This window comes from Pinus tabuliformis, chromosome J (genome assembly GCF_031772625.1).
Source record: "Pinus tabuliformis cultivar Carrire ecotype Pingquan chromosome J, CPIR1, whole genome shotgun sequence".
Taxonomy (NCBI): Eukaryota; Viridiplantae; Streptophyta; class Pinopsida; order Pinales; family Pinaceae; genus Pinus; species Pinus tabuliformis.
Window position 1 is genome coordinate 1,276,085,939 of NC_142295.1, and position 15,768 is coordinate 1,276,101,706.

Genomic DNA, 15,768 nt, shown 5'->3' on the forward strand with positions numbered 1-15,768 from the left:
ACTGTAAATGCACTTTCCTAAATCAAGCCAAACAGACTATCTATATGCAAATGCACATGCATGTATTTGTTTTCCTACTTTCTTAGTATTGATGCTAAAAAGAAAGTTGATGTACAAATCTGAATTTCTTTTCAAGCGACAAATATAAACAAGCTCTTTTTCAGAATCAAAAAACAGAGATGATTACGACACCTTACGATTTTGAAATGAACACTTGTTCTTGACACTAGAAAATCAAAAATTCATACCAAAAGCAATAGTAACAGCATAATCGACCATCAACAGCAACTAAACTTTCTCCTATGATCGAAATCGACACTTACGACAGATTGAAATCAAAGGACGACAGTACGAATATTCTACTTTTGCAATGGAAAACTGTAAACTACTCAACAAACACATAAAAACATCTACAGTTCTTTTGTACAAAGGAGGCAGGATAACAGTAAGGAAAAGAGGCTTCAAACAGGCATATACTGATCACAGGTAGCAAAATTCAGGGATAGAACTGGAAAAAGTGAAGCACAGGAACCACAGCTGCACAGAGCTAGTCTGATCAACGCACCTGTAACACAGAGAATCTGAAATGCAGCGCAGGTTTCCCCTTCGGGAAGTGCGCTGAAATTCAGGATCTCTGAACAGTACCTGCGCTGGGCCAGAAACGAGACTCTGTCCAGGTTCTGGGTCACAATTTGCAGTTCAGTCCTTGGTTTTTGGCCAAGTAAAAAGCAATCAGTAGTGCAACAATCAGGGGTAGATCTAAGGAGGATCTAAGAGCTATCACAAGGGCAATCAGATAGTCTGAGCATCAGCTATTTAAATCATAAACAGATCCAGTGAATGGATTGAAGCAGCAGTTATCTACTTTGCATTTGTTATGGAAAATGCAGTTCGGGAGCTACTTATAAGTTTATGAAACAAACAACAAAGAATGATACACAAACAAACTAATTAGACATTCCCCAGTGGAGTCGCCATTTTGTTACAGGGAAAAGTGTCTATTTAGAACTGCTCTATCCCACTAAGGTGTGACAGCTGCCTTAGAAACAAACAGAGAAAAACTACTTTTGTATTTCCTTTATGAATTATAGACAGAGAGGAATAGAAAGAACCAACCTGTGTCTTGCGCTAATCCTTTGATCCAATTCCTCTCTTCTTTGATAGTCTCCAACTACCTGCTCCCTTGCTTGCCCAGCTTCATAAAGTACCTGTAAGATCATTGAAGAAGAGCACTATACAAAGACAAAGATCTATATTCATAAACAACTTAGGATCAGATTTAATTTAACCACACAAAATGTAACAAGCATCAATGATACAAAAAGCATGGAGGAAAACTCAAATAGTTTTTATTGATAAGAAAGAAAAGATCGAGGAGGAGTTACAACCAGTGATTCCGACCCAACATCAACCTCCCAGCAAAGAATCCCCTCTTCACCTCAAACAAAGCATAAATCACCCAACAATCTGATGTATGTCTCTAGAAACCAACAACAATTCCTTACAATATGCAAAATTCCAGCCTCTCGATCTCTGGGATGAGGGATCCATATATAGATATGTGTACGGAGGATGAGTCAGCCTGTGATTTGATTAGTGTCTTCTCTCTGTCATTTCTTGCTTCCAGTTGGAGACTGAGGGCCTCTTACTCATCTTTGGTCGAATTCAGTGAGGCAAGTGTCACAGGAGAAGATTCTGGAAGCTTCCATTGCCTCTCCACCTCACGGAATAACACTGCCATTTGTCATTTCTCACCCATTGCACCCTACAGAAGGGAGTTTTGAAATGAAATGCACCCTCACAGTGTATTTATGTGCAATGCAACACACTTAGCGAGTGGAGCAGCTGAAATGATCCTGTTTTGACCAATTCTAAGCAGTTTCTGGTGGAGAACTTCTGGGAGAAGCTATAATTCGTTGACCTTGTTCCTTTAGGGGTTAGAACAACACTTTTAGGGACATAGGAGCCCTTGGTTTATGGAAATTTCATGGTTGGAGTTGTAAGGCACAGAAATGTCTATAACACTTGTCCCCTACAATCCATAATAGCTTACAGAGTGCGGTAGAGTTCAAGGAAGATATGCATAAATTGTATATCAGGGCATGCAAAGATCCTACACGAACATGGGCAAAGCTCTCGTTCATCACAATGGATGATGCGATGATGATGAGAAGCCAGCCTCACAGAAAAGGAGGAAGGCCACAAAGACCTCCACTGACCCAATCCAGCTAACCAAGGGAGACCTTCTTAACATTGGTGAAATAGTTCACGATGTCACTAAGGATGTTTTTGATGAATTAATGATGGAGTAGACAACTATGTCGGGGGCGATCAGAGTGCAGTTGCAGGTCTTATAGGTGCAACCCCTAGGAATGATGGCACCACACGTTGCGGTAGGTACATCCGAGCCGATGTTGCGCGCCCAGACCATGAATAATTTTGTATTACCAGAAGGCGCAGTCTTAGTAGCCTCCAAGGGCGATGGAGCCACAACAAGTGAAATGAAGGGCTGGGGGTTGAATTTGGCTACCCTTCCTAGAGAAATCCTATACCAACTACAGGATGGGGTAACTACTGAGCTTCACACCAGGGAGGACCGCGCCCTCCAAGTCTTGAGCAAGTAGAAGTTATATTTATAACAACTCAACCTGTAGCACGAAAACTTGGTAGCACACACCTAGGGATTGGAACAGGCCTTGGAGGAGGCCTATAGTAGAATACTAGAGTTTGTTGTACCAAAGCAACTCCCAACAACAGAAAAGATTCACGAGCTAGCTGCTAGAGTCCGCAAGGCCCAAGAAGAGGCCACGAAGGTTCAGTTGGAGATGAACTTGTAGATCGCTAAGCTGCGGCTGAAGGCACAACCCTCCACACCCCTGTAAGTCAGAGAGAAGCATCATTGTACTATTTAATCGAGGTTTGAAGCAATAGAGCATGTTGTACAGGACTACACAGGATTGTCGGATTAGTCCCTCTTCACGCTCACCTCATTGCAGGAAGATCCAACCATACAACATCTGGAGACACAACCATGTCAGTTACAACAGGCATATGACAATATGAAGGGGACCAAAGAGACGGTCACCCTTACTTAGCGACTTGCAATCTGTCTATCGGTCCTTACTATTCATCCATCAAATGCACTGCGTTGTACAGCCTGACCCTTGCCCTTCTCTGCTCTATTTTTCCTGTTCTGCTTTGTCTTGCTCTGTCCTGCACCGATCTGTACTGTTTTTTTCTGTTCTGCTATGCTCTTGCATTGTTCTGTTCTACTCTGCTTTTGTCTGAATTATGAAGAAGAAGAAATGATCGAGGATGTACCATACTGACTCAAAGTCAGTCTCAGAGTATGTACCACTGGTCCCAGACCAGTCTCAACCAACCCAAAGTCAGCGTCATAGTGAGTACAACTCCAATGGTCCTAGACCAATATCATCCTCCACTGACTCAAAGTCAGTCTCAGAGTATGTACCACTGATCCCAGACCAGTCTCAACTGACCCGAAGTCAGCATCATAGTATGGTACAACTCCTACCACTGGTCCCAGACCAGTATCATTGATCCCAGATCAATGGAGGTCATCCTAGCGTAGGGAGTATGGTAGTTACAACGATGCATCCATCGGTACTACTATGTGTTAAAATTGGAAACCAGGGCAAAACTTCATGTGGGTCATCTTATTCATGGCTAATAATATTTTTTATTAGATTCCTCTCGTTGAGAGGTGTAGGATTGATATAACATCATCCAATTCCGATAAGTATTCATGGAGATATGAATTTATTTTGATTATGGAATTATTATCAAGCCAACCTACGACTCATGTAGGCTTAGAAGCCCATCAGTCGCATCTATTCACCCACCAACGTTGTGTATAAATATAAGAGGACTTTTCCTCATTTATACTCACTCATCTCATCACATCTCTCTCTCTACTGTGCAGATATGAGTCTCTTCTCTACTGTGCTGAAATGGGTCTCTCTCTCTCACACATGTGATGTCGGAAGTTGTTAAATTTGAAGCTGCAACTGCAGAAGTAAAGATTGACTTGCATGGCCTAGAAGATCTCCTCTTTGGAACTACGCTGTAGGTTCATCTGAACCTCCTCTGAAAGCCGCAACATTTGGTGGTGGAATGAAGTCAATCCGATGAACGGTTTGCAAGATATCGACTGCCCTAGTTTGAAGCCAGAAACTGCTGAAACTGAAGCTGCAACTGCAGAAGCAAAGATTGACTTGTGTGGCCTAGAAGATCGCCTCACCTGAACTACGTTGTAGGTTCATCTGAACCTCCTCTAGAGGGCAAAACTTTTGGTGGTGGAATGAAGTCAATCTGACTGTCGGTTTGTGAGATATGGTCTGCCCTAGTTTGATAATGAAGCCGCTAATGCTGATGCTACTGATCTAGGGTTTGCTACTGCTGATATGAATCAGATTTATTGTACTATTTCTCTCTACTGAATTATTGAAGATAAAAGAAGATTTGATCAAAGGGCTTCCACACACATTGTGGGGTTTGTCCCTGTCTAGCCGCCACATCTTGTGTCTCTTGTCTTGGCTTGTTTTCTGTCGATCGTTTAATGTTCTATCTGCACTTTACTTTATGTACATGTGATTGCTAATCAGTGGAATATAATAAGAAAAAGAAGTAAACTGTTATAAGCATAGAACATACCATAACTTAACATGGTATCAGAGCTTAGGTGAAGACAAAGCCCGAGCAAGAGCAAGAGCAATCATTGAAGAGAAGATTGGCAAGGCTATCCTAAAAGAACTATGGGGTCCTCAACACTCTTTCCTGCTGAAGACAAGCTCCGTGAGAAAGCTGACTATCAGGATGGAAGATGTCTATCGATCTAACCCTTGAAGATCAAGGAGTGCTGGACCATGTAAGAGGCAATATTGTTGATCCTTCATCAAATGCATCTACTGCTGCCTGGAACAAATGGAAAAATGGAGAAGTCAAAACAAAGAAGATCATCCAGGACTCTATCGATAAGCACTTGGTGGCCTACATCTTTGATCTAGACACCTCCAAGGAAATCTATGACTGACTGGTGAGTTTATTTAAAGTTAATGATGCAAATCAAGTTTTGTTTCTTAGAAATAAGTTGAGGGAAATCAAGAAGGGTAAAGATGAAAGTATGCAAGCATACTTCTTAAGAATCACTGAGATCAAGAACGATCTCCTATCTATTGGGGAAACCATTACTGACAGAGAAATGGCACTCACAACTCTCGGAGGATTACCATCTGAATGGTATGTGTTCAGGACTACTCTTCTCAACAATAATGTAATTCCTAGTTTCGAGGAATTAATGGCTAGATGCATTCAAGAAGAAACAAGGGATGAAGTGCAAGAAATGCCCATGCCTAAAGGTCCTCCTGCTGCCTTTTCTTCTCATGCAAAGAAAAGAAATAATTCCGGGACTAAATCAAAAGGAAAGGCTGGACCTAAGGCTAGAAGAAAATGACGATGTTACATTTGCGATAAAGAAAGTCACTATGTATGAGATCATGAGCATCATGATGAATGAGATCATGGACATATAGGATAGCATGATGATGATGCAAACTAGTTTTGAGCAGCATTATGATGGATAAAATCATGGACATGGGCAGCATGATGATAATCATGATTAGAGAAGCATGGTACAGTATGCAGTGGTGCAACCCGAAATCCCTCTGATGGCAATGAAAGGAATGAAAAATTCAACAGCAAAGGTAAGAGGAGAGTTGGGAATCAAGGAAGAGGACAAGCATTCAAGAAGGCTAGAAATTCTAGGATGTATTAAATGCAGCTGACCTCAAAAGGAACCTAGTGTCCATCTTGGCAATGGAAGACAGAGGCTACAAGGTAACCTTCAGCAATGGCAAGGTATGTATATGGAAAAATAATGTTAAATATGCCTTTACTCTTGGGTTTAGTGTTGATTCATTATATCAGGTCGATGGAAGTCCGTTAGGTGTCATGTCTTGTGACACAACTCTTTAGTCCGAACTTTGGCATCGGAGGTTTGCCCACCTTCATTACAAAGCTCTACCCAATGTAAGATAGATGGTAACAGGGATGCTCGAATTCCAAGTAGAGAAAGAAGGTGCATGTCCGGGATGTGCCAAAGGAAAGCTCAAAAGGGGACCATTCCCCTCAAGCCAAAGCAAGACCTCTGATATATTACAATTGGTTTACTCAGGCATACCTGAGGTTGGCATTAAGAGGGAGACTACTACACCACATACTCCTGAGCAGAATGGTGTGGTGGGAAGGAAGAACCGCACGATGATGGAAGCTGTCTGGGCCATGCTACATGATCAAAGACTTCTGAAGTTTCTATGGGCTGAAGCTGCAAACACTGCCGTATATGTACAAAATCGATGCCCTCATCAAGCATTGGGTTCCAAGACTCCTGAAGAAAAATTCACTTGTAAGAAACCTGATGTTTGTCATTTTAAAATTTTTGGAAGCCCTGTATACTTTCATGTGCCGAAAGAGAAAAGAAATAAATTGGGAGCATCTGGAAAGAAGGGAATTTTCGTGGGCTATGGTGAAAATACTAAAGGCTATAGAATTTATGTAGCCGGTCAAAGGGAAGTCATAATTAGTCATGATGTCACCTTTGACAGAGATATGGCTCTCAGCAAGGTGATCAATCTTCTGACTTTGAGGAGCTCTCAAGAAGCCGACACCAGGGAACCGAAAGAAAAGGATGAATCAGTGTCTGATGTAGAAGAACACATGGATCCAATTGATCCTCCTCCATATGAGCCTTCCTCTTCTAGGAAGAGGCCTTCATGGCTTAAGGGGTTACTTGATGATGCTGAAGGACATGCTGCACCCCGAGGAACCTTTCGTGAAAGTAAGAAACCTAATAGGTATCAAGGATACTTGACCATCATGAGCACGATCATACAAAATGAGCCTTCGTCATTCTCAGATACCGTCAAGCATCAAGTATGGAAGGATGCTATGACCGAAGAATATGAGTCTATCATAAAGAATGATGTTTGGGAAGTAGTTCCCAGACCCTAGGACAAGACTGTTGTTACTTCCAAATGGCTTTACAAGATAAAGCATGCAGCAGATGGAAGCACGGAAAAGTATAAGGCTCGTTTTGTTGCTCGAGGTTTCTCCCAAAAGGGAGGTATAGACTATGATGAGATATTTGCACCTGTTGCCAGATATACGACCATCCGCTCGATCATAGCCCTTGCCGCTTCACAAGGATGGAACCTACATCAGATGGATGTCAAGACTGAATTCTTGCATGGCTCGATCAAAGAAGAGGTCTACGTGGAGCAACCCGAAGGATTTGAGATTTATGATCGAAAATCTCATGTATGCAGGTTGAAGAAAGCTCTCTATGGGCTGAAGCAAGCACCCCGAGCATGGTATGAGAGGTTCGATAGCTACTTGATGAAGCTGGGATTCACTAGGAGTGAAGCCGATCCTAACCTGTACTTTAAGGTTGAGGATGACAAGCCTCTCATACTGGTATTGTATGTGGATGACCTCTTTCTAACAGATGCAAACCCTCTCATTCACAAATGTTAGAGGGAGATGGCTTTTGAATTTCAAATGAAGGACCAAGGACTTGAGGTGTGGCAGAAGCCAAGGGAAATTTTCCTATCTCAAGGAAAATATGTGGTAAATATATTGGAAAGATTCGGTATGATGGACTGCAAGCCTGTGACTACCTCAAGGATCTTAACTTTTAGAAGTTATATGGTAGTGATGTCGGACCAGACTTGGGAAATGCCTCTGAGTTTCAAAAACTCATTCGCATTGATGTTCTTGGTGAACCTCCATCCGAACATATGTTTTGCAGTTAGCATTGTGAGCTCATATTTGGTTGAGCCTCACTGGATTGATGCCAAGAATCTTCTGAGATGTCTTCAGGACAAAATCTCTCATGGATTAAGATACACTGCCGGAGATGTGAGACTACTTGGATATACGGATGTTGATTGGGCAGGCAGTGTGGTGGACCGTAAGAGCACTTCCGGGTACTGTTTCACCTTGGGATCTTCTTCGATATCCTGGATGAGCAGGAAGCAGAAGTCGGTAGCTTTGAGCACCGTCGAAGCAGGATATATTGTTGCTAGCATAACCTCATGTGAGGCAGTCTGGTTGCGAAAGCTCTTCAGTGAGCTGTTTGGATTTACATTGGATACCACTGTGATTCTCTGTAACAACTAGAGGTGGGATTCGATTATTGAGGAATCCCGTATTCGTCAATTGCTCTAGCAGATAGACATCATCTGGGATATGGTAAGTTGATGAGCAAGGAAGCTCCATCACATTAAGATGATGTACAGGTTGATACACCTTGTCAAAGCCCCGAGGAAAGATCTAATCTGTGATTTTCCAAAACGACTTGGAGTCGGCAAGAAACCTTTGTACAAGGGTCCTGCATGTTGCATACATTGAGCTCTGGGAGCTCTAAGGGCTTGCGGTTCATACTGGAGCAACATATGACCACAGGGTGACTCACCCTCCCCTGGTGGTGCACACTGGAACAAGATGATTCGCTCTCTTGTGGGACAAGATGATTCGCTCTCTTGTGGAACAGGATGATTCGCTCTCCTGTGTAGAAGGATGATTAGTTCTCCTGTGAGGCCTGGATTGATGTGTTCCCCATGGCAGCCTGGATTGATGTGTTCTCCTTGGCGATTGTAGCATGATTGATGTGTTCTCCCGTGAGGCCTAGATTGATGTGTTCTCCATGGCAATTGTAGCAGGATTGATGTGTTCTCCTGTGAGGCCTGGATTGATGTGTTCTCCATGGCAATTGTAGCAGGATTGATGTGTTCTCCTGTGAGGACAGGATTGATTAGTTCTCCTGTCGAGACATCCTACCCTTGCAGTCTCGGACTCATGGGAAGTACCTCTCATCTGATCAATGAGCAGGGAAATGAAGTTAGGGACCATAGTAGTACCGATGGACGCATCGTTGTAACTACCGTACTCCCTATGCTAGGATGACCTCCATTGATCTGAGATCAATGATACTGGTCTGCGACCAGTGGTAGGAGTTGTACCATGCTATGACGCTGACTTCGGGTCGGTTGAGACTGGTCTGGGATCAGTGGTACATACTCTGAGACTGACTTTGAGTCAGTGGAGGATGATATTGGTCTGGGACCATTGGAGTTGTACTCACTATGACGCTGACTTTGGGTTGGTTGAGACTGGTCTGGGACCACTGGTACATACTCTGAGACTGACTTTGAGTCAGTATGATACATCCTCGATCATTTCTTCTTCTTCATAATTCAGACAAAAGCAGAGCAGAACAGAACAATGCAAGAGCAGAGCAGAACAGAGCAAAATAATACAGCTCAGTGCAGGCAGAACAAGACAAAGCAGAACAGGCAGAATAGAGCAGAGGAGGGCAAGGGTCAGGCTGTATAGGGCAGTGCATTTGATGGATGAATAGTAACGACCGATAGACAGATTGCAGATGAAGTTCTCCATGGTTGAGAGGGAGTGTTAAAATTGGCAACCAGGGCAAAACTTCATGTGGGTCATCTTATTCATGGCTAATAATATTTTTTATTAGATTCCTCTCGTTGAGAGGTGTAGGATTGATATAAGATCATCCAATTCCGATAAGTATTCATGGAGATATGAATTTATTTTGATTATGGAATTATTATCAAGCCGACCTACAACTCATGTAGGCTCAGAAGCCCATCAGTCGCATCTATTCACCCCCCAACGTTGTGTATAAATATAAGAGGACTTTTCCTCATTTAGACTCACTCATCTCATCACATCTCCCTCTCTACTACGCAGATATGAGTCTCTTCTCTACTGCGCTGAAATGGGTCTCTCTCTCTCACAAATGTGAAGCCGAAAGTTGTTAAATTTGAAGCTGCAACTCTAGAAGTAAAGATTGACTTGCGTGGCCTAGAAGATCTCCTCTTTGGAACTGCACTGTAGGTTCATCTGAACCTCCTCTGAAAGCTGCAACTTTTGGTGGTGGAATGAAGTCAATCTGACAAACGGTTTGCAAGATATCGACTGCCCTAGTTTGAAGCCGGAAACTGCTGAAACTGAAGCTGCAACTGCAGAAGCAAAGATTGACTTGCGTGGCCTAGAAGATCTCCTCATCTGAACTGCACTGTAGGTTCATCTGAATCTCCTCTAGAAGCCGAAACTTTTGGTGGTGGAATGAAGTCAATCCGACTGTCGGTTTGTGAGATATGGTCTGCCCTAGTTTGATAATGAAGCCGCTAATGCTGATGCTACTGATCTAGGGTTTGCCACTGCTGATATGAATCAGATTTATTGTACTATTTCTCTCTGCTGAATTATTGAAGATAAAAGAAGATTTGATCAAAGGGCTTCCCCACACATTGTGGGGTTTGTCCCTGGCTAGCCACCACATCTTGTGTCTCTTGTCTTGGCTTGTTTTCTGTCGATTGTTTAGTGTTCTATCTGCACTTTACTTTATGTACATGTGATTGCTAATCGGTGGAATATAATAAGAAAAAGAAGCAAATTGTTATAAGCATAGAACATACCATAACTTAACACTATGGTCCCTAACTTCATTTCCCTGCTCATTGATCAGATGAGAGGTACTTCCCATGATTCCCAGACTGCATGGGTAGGATGCCTCGACAGGAGAACTAATCAATCCTGTCCTCACAAGAGAACACATCAATCCTGCTACAATTGCCATGGAGAACACATCAATCCTGCTACAATTGCCATGGAGAACACATCAATCCAGGCCTCACAGGAGAACACATCAATCTTGCTACAATTGCCATGGAGAACACATCAATCTTGCTACAATGTTGCCACGGGGTGTACATGTATACCACCAGGGGATAGTGAATAATCCTGTGATCATATGCTGCTCCAAGAAGCACCCCACACCCCCCTGGAGCTCTCAGAGCCCAATGCGTCATACATGACCCTCATTGGAGGGTCTTTGAACAACTCCAAGTTGTTCACGAAAGTCAGAGATTTTACTTTCCCAAGGGGTTTTGTCAGAATGTCGGCGACCTGTTCATCTGTACCAATATGATGGAGCCTTATAGCTCCCCGTTGCACCATATCTCGAATATAATGGTATCTGATATCAATATGCTTGGAGCGATCATGGAATACGGGATTCTCTGACAAACGAATCCCACTTTGGTTGTCACAAAGGATCACAGTGGTATCCAATGTGAATCCAAACAACTCACTAAAGAGCTTTCGCAACCAAACTGCCTCACAAGAAGCCATGCTAGCAGCAATATAATCTGCTTCGGCGGTGCTCAAATCCACCGACTTTTGTTTCCTGCTCATCCAGGATATCGAAGCAGATCCCAAGGAGAAACAACACCCAGAAGTGCTCTTACGGTCCTCCACATTGCCTGCCCAGTCAACATCTGTGTATCCAAATAGTCTCACATCTCTGGCAATGTATCTTAACCCATAAGTGATAGTGGCACGAAGATATCTCAGCAGATTCTTGGCACCAATCCAGTGTATGTGGTGGGGTTCAACCATATGCTGGCTCAACGTGTTGACTGCAAATCATATATCTGGACGAGAGTTCACTAAGAACATTAATGCTCTGACGAGTTGCCGATACTCGGTAGCATTTCATAAAACAGGTCCAGCAGCACTACCGCTTAACTTCTTGAAGTCAAGCTCCATCGGAGTAGTTACAGGCTTGCAGTCCACCATTCTGAATCTTTCCAATATCTTCACCACATATTTTCCTTGAGATAGGAAAATTTCTCTTGGCTTTTGCCACACTTCAAGTCCTAGGAAGTAGTGCATCAGTCCTAGGTCTTTCATTTCAAATTTAGAGGCCAGCTCCCTCTTACATTTGTGAATGAGAGGGTCTGCACCTGTTAGAAAGAGGTCATCCACATACAACACTGTTGTGGGGAAAAATGCCTATGCAGGACGATCCTATCCACCTAAGGTGTGACAGTGCCTTAGCAACAAACAGAGACAGCTATTCTAGTATTCTTCCTTTATGAATTAAGAATGAAGAGAGATAGATGGACTAACCGGTGTCTTCCGTTTGTCCCTCGATCCGGTCTCTCTTCTCTTTGAGAGTTCTCAGCTACTTGCCTTCTCGCTCGCCCAGCTTCAACAGGTCTCTGCAAGATCACAAGAAGAGAACACTACACAAGACATAGATTCATATTCATAACTAGTTCAGGATTAGAAATAAACTAAACATACTAATGCAATCATACATCAAAGATACATCAGTATATAGGAGAAACCAAGATAGCTTTATTGATGAATAACAAGGTTCAGGAAGAGATACAACCAAGAAGGCTCCAATCCAGCATCTCCTTCCCAGCAAAATGGAATTCCTATCTTCACCTCCCTTCAAAGCATTAAGCACCCAATGATTCCAATCTCAAACCAACAACAATTCTTTGCAATAACAAAATTCCAGCCTCTAGATCTCATGGAGGAGAGATCCATATATAGATGGAGAGAGGATGTGTCAGCTTGAGATCTGACTAGTGTCCTCTCCCTCTGTCAGTTCTTGATTCCACTTGGAGGTTCTTGCTTCCACTTGGAGATTGGGAACCTCTTACTCATCACTAGTCGAATTCACTGAGGCAAGTGTCATTGAGGAAGATTCTGGAAGCTTCCTGGGTCTTGACACCTCTTGGAATGAACTTGCCATTTGGCAATTCCCGCTCAGCGCACCCTGGTAGTGCTTCTACCTGCGTTGCAGTGCAGGTAGCCAGTGTTGACTTTGCATTTCAGCGCAGACAGCTAGTGGAGCCATTGAATTGATCCTGAATTGACTTGTTTTTGAGCAGTTTCTGGTGGAGAACTTCTGTGAATTGCTGTGGTTTGTTAGCCTTGTTCCTCTAGGGGTAGGAACAACATGTTTAGGGACTTTGGATCCCTTAGATTATGGACATTTCATGCTCAATGCTGTAAGGCACAAAAATGTCTATAACAAACACCAGTATGAGAGGCTTGTCATCTTCAACCTTAAAGTAAAGGTTAGGATCGACTTCACTCCTAGTGAATCCCAACTTCATCAAGTAGCTATCGATCCTCTCATACCATGCTCAGGGTGCTTGCTTCAGCCCATAGAGAGCTTTCTTCAACCTGCATACATGAGATTTTCGATCATAAATCTCAAATCCTTCGGGTTGCTCCACGTAGACCTCTTCTTTGATTGAGCCATGGAAGAATGCAGTCTTGACATCCATCTGATGTAGGTTCCATCCTTGTGAAGCGGAAAGGGCTATGATCGAGCGGATGCTCGTATATCTGGAAACAAGTGCAAATATCTCATCATAGTCTATACCTTCCTTTTGGGAGAAACCTCGAGCAACAAAACGAGCCTTATACTTTTCCGTGCCTCCATCTGCTACATGATTTATCTTGTAAAGCCATTTGGAAGTAACAACAGTCTTGTCCTGGGGTCTGGGAACTACTTCCCAAACATCATTCTTTATGATAGACTCATATTCTTCGGTCATAGCATCCTTCCATACTTGATGCTTGACGACATCTGAGAATGACGAAGGCTCATTTTGTATGATCGTGCTCATGATGGTCAGGTATCCTTGATACCTATTAGGTTTCTTACTTTCACGAAAGGTTCCTCGGGGTGCAGCATGTCCTTCAGCATCATCAAGTAACCCCTTAAGCCATGAAGGCCTCTTCCTAGAAGAGGAAGGCTCATATGGAGGAGGATCAATCGGATCCATGGGTTCTTCTACATTAGGCATTGATTCATCATCCTTTTCTTTCGGTTCCCTGGTGTCGGCTTCTTGAGAGCTCCTCAAAGTCGGAAGATTGATCACCTTGCTGAGAGCCATATCATTGTCAAAGGTGACATCATGACTAATTATGACTTCCCTTTGACTGGCTACATAGATTCTATAGCCTTTAGTATTTTCACCATAGCCCACGAAAATTCCCTTCTTTCCAGATGCTCCCAATTTATTTCTTTTCTCTTTCGGCACATGAAAGTATACAGGGCTTCCAAAAATTTTAAAATGAGAAACATCAGGTTTCTTACCGGTGAATTTTTCTTCAGGAGTCTTGGAACCCAATGCTTGATGAGGGCATCGATTTTGTACATATACGACAGTGTTTGCAGCTTCAGCCCATAGAAAGTTATCAAGACTTTGATCATGTAGCATGGCCCGGACAACTTCCATAATTGTGCGGTTTTTCCTTTCTGCCACACCATTTTTTTCAGGAGTATATGGTGTAGTAGTCTCCCTCTTGATGCCAACCTCTTTACAAAAATCATGGAACTCATTAGATTCATATTCAGTCCCATTGTCAGTTCTTAAGATCTTGATCTTCTTTTCGGTTTGATTCTCGATTAGGGTTTTGAAGTGTCGGAACCAAGGGAACACTTCATCCTTCTTTTTCAAGAAGTATATCCAGGTCTTTCGAGAATGGTCATCTGTAAAAGTGAGATAATATGAGTATCCTCCCAAGGAGTTCACAGGCATCATACCTGATATGTCTGAGTGAACTAGTTGTAATATATCGGAGGTCTTGCTTTGACTTGAAGGGAATGGTCCCCTTTTGAGCTTTCCTTCGGCACATCCCGGACATACACCTTCTTTCTCTACTTGGAATACAGGCATCCCTGTTACCATCCATCTTACATCGGGTAGAGCTTTGTAATGAAGGTGGGCGAACCTCCGATGCCAAAGTTCGGACTGAAGCGTTGTGTCACAAGATATGACACCTAGCGGACTTCCACCGACTTGATATAAAGAATCAACTCGAAACCCAAGAGTGAAAGCATCTTTAACATTATTTTTCCATATGTGTACCTTACCATCGCTGAAGGTTACCTTATAGCCTTTGTCTTCCATTGCCGAGATGGATACCAGGTTCTTTTTGAGATCAGGTACATATAAGACATCTTGTAAGTGAATCGTATTACCTTGATTCAATTTAAGAGAAACATTGCCTACACCTTTCACTGGGTATTTCATGTCATCTCCAAGGACAATTTCCAGGTTAGTTTCTTTCTCTACCAGATTATAGAGTACTTCTTTGTAACCAGTGAAGTGTCTTGAGGCACCACTATCAATGAGCCAAATTCCCATTGAGTCCAAAGGAGCGGAGGTAGATAGAGCAGCTGGTAGATAATATTCAGCCTGCTTATCGTCAACAGTGTTAGATTCATACCTGGAATTTCTAGCCTTCTTGAATGGTTTCCCTCTTCCTTGATTTCCCGCATTCCTTTTTCCTTTGTTGTTGAATTTTCCATTCCTTCGATTACCATGAGAGGGATTTTGATCATCGTCACGGTGAGAGTCCTTTCTATCAGGGCATTCCCTTGCATAGTGACCTGCTTTATTGCAAATGAAACATCATCCTTTTCTTCCACCCTTAAATCCAGCCTTTCTTTTCGATTTAGACCCATAATTATTTCTTTTCTTAGCATGAGAAGAAAAAGCAGCAGGAGGACATTTAGGCAAGGGCATTTCCTGCTCTTCGACCCTTGTTTGTTCTTGAATGCATCTAGCCATTAATTCCTCGAAACTAGGGATTACATTATTGTTCAGAAGAGTAGTCCTGAACACATACCATTCAGATGGTAATCCTCCGAGAGTTGTGAGTGCCATTTCTCTGTCAGTAATGGTTTCCCCAATAGATAGGAGATCGTTCTTGATCTCGGTGATTCTTAAGAAGTATGCTTGCATACTTTCATCTTTACCCTTCTTGATTTCCCTCAACTTATTTCTAAGAAACAAAACTTGATTTGCATCATTAACTTTAAATAAACTCACCTGTCTGTCG